The sequence below is a fragment of the Myotis brandtii genome, unplaced genomic scaffold, assembly GCF_000412655.1.
Source record: "Myotis brandtii unplaced genomic scaffold, ASM41265v1 scaffold555, whole genome shotgun sequence".
Lineage (NCBI taxonomy): Eukaryota > Metazoa > Chordata > Mammalia > Chiroptera > Vespertilionidae > Myotis > Myotis brandtii.
The window spans coordinates 744,808-752,663 of NW_005370065.1; positions in this window are offsets into that span (position 1 = coordinate 744,808).

Sequence of the window (7,856 nt, forward strand, 5' to 3'; positions counted from 1 at the left end):
AGGTAGTAAAATCACTTTTTTCCTGTCTCTTAAACAAAAAGATCTTCAAAACATCATAAATTGGCTTGTAAATGCTAGTCATTGAAGAGTTCAAAGGTATTTAAACTACTCAGTAGAAGTTAAAGTTTAGCTAGTGTGACTCAAACTGTGGTCCTCACACGGGTGCTGGTCTGTGAGTTGTTTGATACCAGTCCACACAGCAGGACCATGTATTGGTCTGCAGTAGATTGGAAATTTTAAAATTGGTCGTTTGCCCTGGCTGGTGTGGCTCAGTGATTCGAGAATCAGAATGGGTGTGCTGTATTCCAATAAAACTTTACTTGCAAACAACAGGCAGCAAGCAGGATTTGGCCCAACCTGTTTTAGGTAGTACTTTTATTTTTCTCTTACTAAATGAAGTTAATGAGTCTTCAAACAGAAAATGTATTTAGTGTTTAGTGTTAGCAGTTCTATATTATTATAGGTAATCTTTTTAAAATCTATAGGCTATAGCCCAGCAGTGTGGCTCAGTGGTTGGGTGTTGACCTATGAACCAGGAGGTCACAATTCGATTCCCAGGCAGGTTGATGCCCGGTCAGGGCACATGCCTGGGTTGTGGGCTCTTGTGGGCTCTGTCCCAGGTGTGGGGCATGTGGGAGGCGGCCAGTTGATGGTTCTCTCTCATCATTGATGTTTCTGTTTCTTGCTCCCCCCTCCCTTCCTCTCTGCAATCAATAAAAATATATTTTAAAAAAATCTATAGGATATAGCCCTGGCTGGCATGCCTCAGTGGTTAGAGCATCAGCCTGGGCAATGAAGGGTCTCGGGTTCGATTTCCAGTCAAAGGCATGTACCTGGGTTGCAGGTTCGCTTCCCGCCCCAGGTTGGGTGCCTGCGGGAGGCAACCAGCCTATGTATCTCTCTTACATTGATGATACTCTCCATCCCCTTTCCTCCCTTTCTCCCTCCCTCCCTTCCACTCTCTGAAAAGCAATGGAAAAAATATCCTCGGGTGAGGATTAACAGAACAAGAAAGAAAAAATGGTCTTTTACCACAGATAGTTTCAAAATTATTGTTCTAGATCAAGAGGTGCAAATTGAAACTTATTTAGGACCAGAAACATTTTTCTTAACCTAAAATGAAAATATTAGCTGTTGTTTTAATAGAGGGATCTTAGCGAAAGCAAACCTAAATGGATGTGTAGAGGCTATACTTTGCAAGGAGTTATGTTTGATTGTTTTTGCTCTCTCTGTTTAAAGTATTTTTGATATTTTAAAAGACTCTTCTACCTCACAATTTCACTTCTCTGCCTAGTTTCTCTGGTAGAGCAAGGAGCCTCTTCAGTGACCCCATGACCTGTTCATATTACTGGGTGCAAAGTAAAAAAATTTACATTAGAGATTTTATTGTAAGACAGTGATTCTCAACTGGGGGTGATTTTGCCACCCAGAGGAGATTTGGCGATGTCTGGAGACGTTCTTAATTGTTACAACTGGGGCAGGGAGCTGCTAGCATCTAGTGGGTAGAGGAAAGGATGCTGCTAAACATCCTACAATTTGTAGGATGGTCTCTTACAACAAAGAATTATCTAGTCCAACGTGTTAAGAGTTCAAGGTTAAGAAACCCCACTAAAAAGTAAGATTTTAAAAAATGACTTTGAGTGAAGTTAATTTTGTGTTATATTTTAAGCTACGCTACCTTTTACCTTCTTAATATAAATAGACTCTTCCCTGGCCGGTGTGGCTCAGTTGGTTGGAGCATCATCTTGTACCTTGAAAGGTCACGGGTTCGATTGCCCGTTAGGGCACATACCCAGGTTGTGGGTTCAATCCCCTGTCAGGGTGCATGTGGGATGCAACCGATCGAGGTTTCTCTCTCCTTTTCCTTTCTGTCTCTAAAAATCAATAAAAACATGTCTTATTGATTTTTTAAATTTAAAAAATATTAATAAACCCTTATGCTCCCACAAGTTTTGGAAAATAGTGGATTAGCAAAATAGGGAGTAGAGGCCAAATAATTCACAACTTGCCCATAACCTGATTAGGTCTGTGATACGGAAACTTAGGAATTCTGACTGAGACTCATACCCCCAGAATTACTCTAGGCTTTTATCATTTTATTAAATTTTAAAGTAGCAGAATCACTGGAAGGAAAACGGAACATGAAGCTTAATATTTAAGTGAGTCTCTTTTTTCATAATATTTTAGATTGTTGCATTCCTGTTTGGCTGTTTAGAGTTTGTGTGTTGACATTCATAGTAACTAGATCACTGAATTCTGTCACTTTTAAAGGAGATCTTTGTCTGGACTATCAGATCACAGACTGTCCTGTTTTAAATTTATGTTCACATTTGGTGATCAGTATTTATAATCTGCACAGTGTCTTTGAGGTGTAATTTGTGTTGTTGGTGGTGATATTTTTATAATAAGTAAATTCACAGTTGGGTCCAACACAGACTATTTGTGATTTAGGTTATGTTCTGACATCTTTCTGGCACATCTACCCAAGTTCACAAAGGATACTTTTATCTTATATCAGATATATTGCATGAATGGGAACAGGATTTTTACTTCTAATGGAATTTAAAAGTGGCATCCTTGGAAAGTTTCTCTTGGGGGATAGCAAGGGTTGGGGAGAAATGTAAATAAGACCTATAATTGTAATAAATTAAGAAATGACATAGAGCATCATGACTTCTGGTCATTTGGCAGGAAGATGCCATTCTGGTGTAAATATTTTGGTAGCCATTAGATTTTGAATATTCCTTAAGAAAATGACTGACCTAGTGGTCTGCAGAATGCTGTGGCATTGAGTGTTCTGGTGGTTCAGAATGCTGTGATGGTTTTTTTGTTATTGTTGTTAATTGATGTTGCGACAAACCCCATAGAAAGGCAACAGGTAGGGCTCCAGGTACTGATTCTGAGGGCAGTGGGGAAGACTGGAGTAGCTTTTGGTCAACTGACTGTACACTGTTTCATTTGGACTTCTAGGTTTTTATTGTGTGTCCCTTGTGCATTGACAATGGAGTTAGCTCTGTGAGGGGCAAAGGGTTGGGTGGGTGAGAAATCCTATTATATTCTGTTTTGAGTATTACCACTGTACTTCCTGTTGTTGGTCTTTTATAGCTTCTCTTGTGCTTTCACGTGATCAACTATCTTCTAACCCAAAAAAAGGAGCACTTTATTCAGTTGCTTCTGATGGGCAGTGTTTTCATTCATTTTTATTCAGTATTTCCACAACATCCCTAATTACTATGTTCCTCAAACCTGTCATTATAGTGCTGAAAATTTGAATTCTTTTCTTCAAATAATGCTTCTGTAGAGACAAATGGAAAAAAAATGGCAGGAATAGTTTGGTTGGTTTCTAACATGTCCTAGTTTTAATTCACACCATTGTGATCAAATGATATAGAACCTTCCTAAGTTAAGGGGGACCTTCAGCAGAGGTAGACTCTCCAGGTAGGTAATTTTACTACTGCCAATTCTTCATTGACAACTGTGATTTTGGGGAGCAATTTATATGTTCATCACTTGAGTTTTGAACAAGGAGACGACCCACACCAGGCAAGTATGGGAGTTATCTTGGCTAAAAAACCTCTTGTCCCACGGGAGCAAGTATCTTTTCTAACAACTCCACAGTCATAGCTTCTAGGATCCTGAAAGAGACATGTTTATTCCAAGAGTCACTGTACTTAGGGAAGCCCAGGGCTATGGCTTCCTATCAGGTACTTATAGTTCTCCCAGTCTGAATGCAATTTACCAGTTAGGGGTCATTTCTACCATAGGTAACGCTCCTAGCAATATAGTTGACATACTACTCTTTAGTAGGTTGTCAGGGGAACAGAGCTAGGAAGTTAACCAGAGGTCAAATTCTCACACTGAAGGAGAAAAGGTTCTGTTAATCCTTTACCAAACAGTATGCTAAGCAATTGCACAATAGATAGTCCATCTAGTTCCTATAAAATATAACCAGGGGAATTTCCAATTAAAATATAGCCAACACCGCCCCGCTGGCGTGGCTCAGTGGTTGAGCATTGACCTATGAACCGGGAGGTCACGGTTCCATTCCTAGTCAGGGCACTTGCCCGGGTTGCGGGCTTGATCCCCAGTGTGGGGCCTGTAGGAGGCAACCAATCAATGATTCTCTCATCATTGATGTTTATATTGCCCTTTCCCTTCCTCTCTGAAATCAATAAAAATATAAAAATAAAATATAGCCAACACCAACTAACTTTTCCTCTCTTGAAGAGAGTTTATTCTATGTGCTTAGCTGCTTGTGATTAATAAATACACTGTTTGCAAATTTTGCTGAGATATGTGTAAGAGTTGAATAAATAGTCAAAATGTTCCTGTCAAAATGTCATGTATCCTTTGGTGCTACTCCTAGTAGGCAGGTGTAATATGACATAATATAGGGACATTGAATGGAAATTTCTGGGGATCCCATCAGTCACACTTTGAGGGGAACCGATGCCCACCTCGCAACCACCAAACACTAGGCTCTTGTTAATGGTGCCTCTCCTTATTATGTCATGTGGCGCTACTTTTGCCTGCTTCTGTTGCTCCTTGACAGATCGATAAGTGAGGATAGTAGGTTGTTTATTCAACAGTTATACAACAACTATTTATGTAGTCCTTATTATGTGTCAGGCACTAGGGCACATCAATGAACAAGCAAAATCTCTGCCCCCAAAGAACTTGTAGTGAGTAATCAGGAAGACTAGCGATTAAGCAACACAGTTTTGGGCGTGACAATAGGGGCAAGGACAGGGTGCCCTGGGAGTGCTCGGGTAGAGCACCGAGCCCAGTTTTAGAGCCTGAGAGACTTTCTTACCTAAGCTACTGTTGTTGTGATCTTTCCCATCCAGAAAACTTCTAGCTTTGGGATACAATTTATAAACAATTTAAACAGTCTCTGGCATTTCCTGCCTTTTCCAAACATGGTGGGTTTGAACATTAACAGTCTTTAAATTACTTGTTTTATTGGGGTATATAAAATTACTATAAACATTTTAGAATATCCCGTTCTAGGATATATGCATCAGATGCCATGGTTTTCTTATTAAAAAGAAACAAGCAGCAGCAGATAACTTTGCATTATGTAATCCAATGTAATAAGAACAAAGGTGTCGTTACTGTGACAGGCGTGGAGGAACCCCACTGCATCTGGATTGAGTCTTGACAGGCCATGAAAACTAGTTAATAGCCAGAAACCAGGATAGACACACGACAGGGCCAGTGAATGAAAGATTGAGAAATAGAAGGGACATTAGAGAGAGCAGTCCAACTCCATTTTACAGAGAGATGAGATGCCTGGTTCCTAGTTCCCACACCTCTCGCTGGGATCAGACATCAGGTCCTGCCAGGCCAGCGCTGATAACAAACATGTTTGGACAAGCAGCAAAGAGCATCTGTGGATAGCATTTGTTTCCTTGGGATGCCCATCCGACTGAAACCAGAGAAAAGGAGAATGCTGTTTTAGCCTCATGCAGCTTTGTGTGATCATGGCCTGCATTCTTGTAGCGCTTAGACAGGGAGGGGGCAATCACATGTTGAGCATGAGGGAGTTCATTGAATTTCTTTGCCAATAATATCCACACATATCGGAAGCAACATAAACCACCACCAACACACACACACACACACACACACACAGCACATCAAAATCTTGTCTACTTATTTAATATATATCGTGTATTTGATTTTCATATACTCATTTTGTAAAAACTTTCAAAATTTAAAAAATGCACATTCTTTTGAAATTACTTTTGCCAACCTCTATAACTGATTTTTGAAATGTAAATTGGGCATGATTCAGGGAAGTTGACAAGGACATTCTTATTTGAAACAAACAAACAAAAAACCCCATATACATATATTTAAGTCAGTAACCCACATAATATTATGATATTGGGTGACAATACATTTTAGATGCTTCTTGATTCAGTAAATTTTGATAAATCTGCAAAAGTTAATTTTATGTAAAGGTCTGTGATAATATATAACAGTTGTTTGTAAAGCAGATTAGCCACTTCATGATCTAAAAATACCTGGAAGCAGTATTACTGGTTGTTAATATTTACCAAGTTTGGGATTAAAATGAATGCAAATCATCTTTAATTTGGTTAAATCAACCTTGAGGATAGACAGGAACTAGTCTCAAATTACATTTTTGTTTTGGTTTATATAAATTGGATTGAGACACCCTAATGACACATTTAGTATAGGAACAGCCTCAGCCAAGTTCAGGAAAAAGTCTTCTGTTCCTTTGTTGCTTATTTTGTTTTCAGGAACAAATGTAATTTAACTATTTCCTGTACCTTCCAGAATTTTTAAATTGACCTAAATTAGATCATTGCAAATTTTAGAATGGCTAAGGTCAAAATGGTTAAAACAGTATCTTTAAAATGAAGGAAACAAATTGAGATTTGATCCCCTCACATAGGCGAGTTAATAATTCTTCATAATTTAAATTTAGTTAACTGTTTTTCTCAGTATAATTATTTTACATGAATTTCTAATGAGGAATTTTACAAATAAGATGTTAAAGAAACAAATAAAAAACCAAGCTATTAAATAGAGCTTCAAGCAAAAGAAGCTCCCATCTAACATCTTTTCCCACCTGTCTGTCCAATAGTGCTAGGACCAATTACTTCCTTATATGAGATGGTTTCTGGGCAGAGTATCCCAAACCAGAATGTTTTAGATTCTATAAAAGAAGACTGACAAAAGTTGGATGAATGGATAATCATTCATGGGATGCAATATAGGCAAAAACTAATGGCAGACAACACAAAAATGAGAAAAGACACAAACATGTTAAACTCTGAGTTCTATAGTCACACAGTCACACTCTTTACAATAACTCTTAGAAGAAATATAGTAACTAACTTTATCTTTGGCTGCCAAGTTTCCAAGTGGATTAAATTCTCTCACAAAGACACTTGTCAAAACTGCCATCAAAAATAGAGAAGGTGAGCCTGGCCTGTGCGGCTCAGTGGTTGGGCGTGGACCTATGAACCAGGAGGTCACGGTTCACATGCTGGGGCTGTGGGCTGGGTTCCCAGTGTGGGGCACATGGGGGCAGCCGATCAATGATTCTCATCATTGATGTTTCTATCGCTCCCTCTCCTGTCCTCTCTGAAGTCAATAAAAATATATTTTTTAAAAAAACATGAAGTTGGAAGTGATCCTAGGAGACCATTAAATCAATAGCAACTGATAACCTTTTTTAAAGAGTGGGAAACTTTCTGCTTTTTAAAACTGAGTTGGTCTTTATGCTAAAGTGACTATGTACCAAATCTGTTCATATGGTTCAATGTTGTCCAGGTTGTGTGTTGCTTTGCTATTTTTACTTTTTATATATAAAGAACTAAAAATAAGAGAATAAAGTAATCAATTGGTGGATATAATCTATATATTCTATACCTGACTTCTCATTTCTATTGTCTTGGTATTCCATTTTTAATATAAATCTTTAAGACATGTGCATATATACATTTTAAAGAATAATTTATTGATTTTTAGAGAGAGGGGAAGGAAGAAGAGAGAAACATCAATGTGAGAGCATAAACATCAATCGGCTGCCTCCTGCACGCCCCCTACCAGGATCAAGCCCACAAACCAGGCATGTGCCCTGACTGGGAATTGAGCCGACAACCTTTCGGTGCATGGGATGAGGCCCAACCAACTGAGCCACACCAGCCAGGGCCACATATGTGCATAATAGTTTTTGTTTAATTTTTTTATTGTTGACAGTACTACAGATGTCTCTCATTTTCTCCCTTTTTGCCCTCCTTGACCCAACCCCCACCCTACCCCAGGCCTTCCCCATACTGTTGTCTGTGTCCATGGGTTATGCATATATGTTCTTTGGT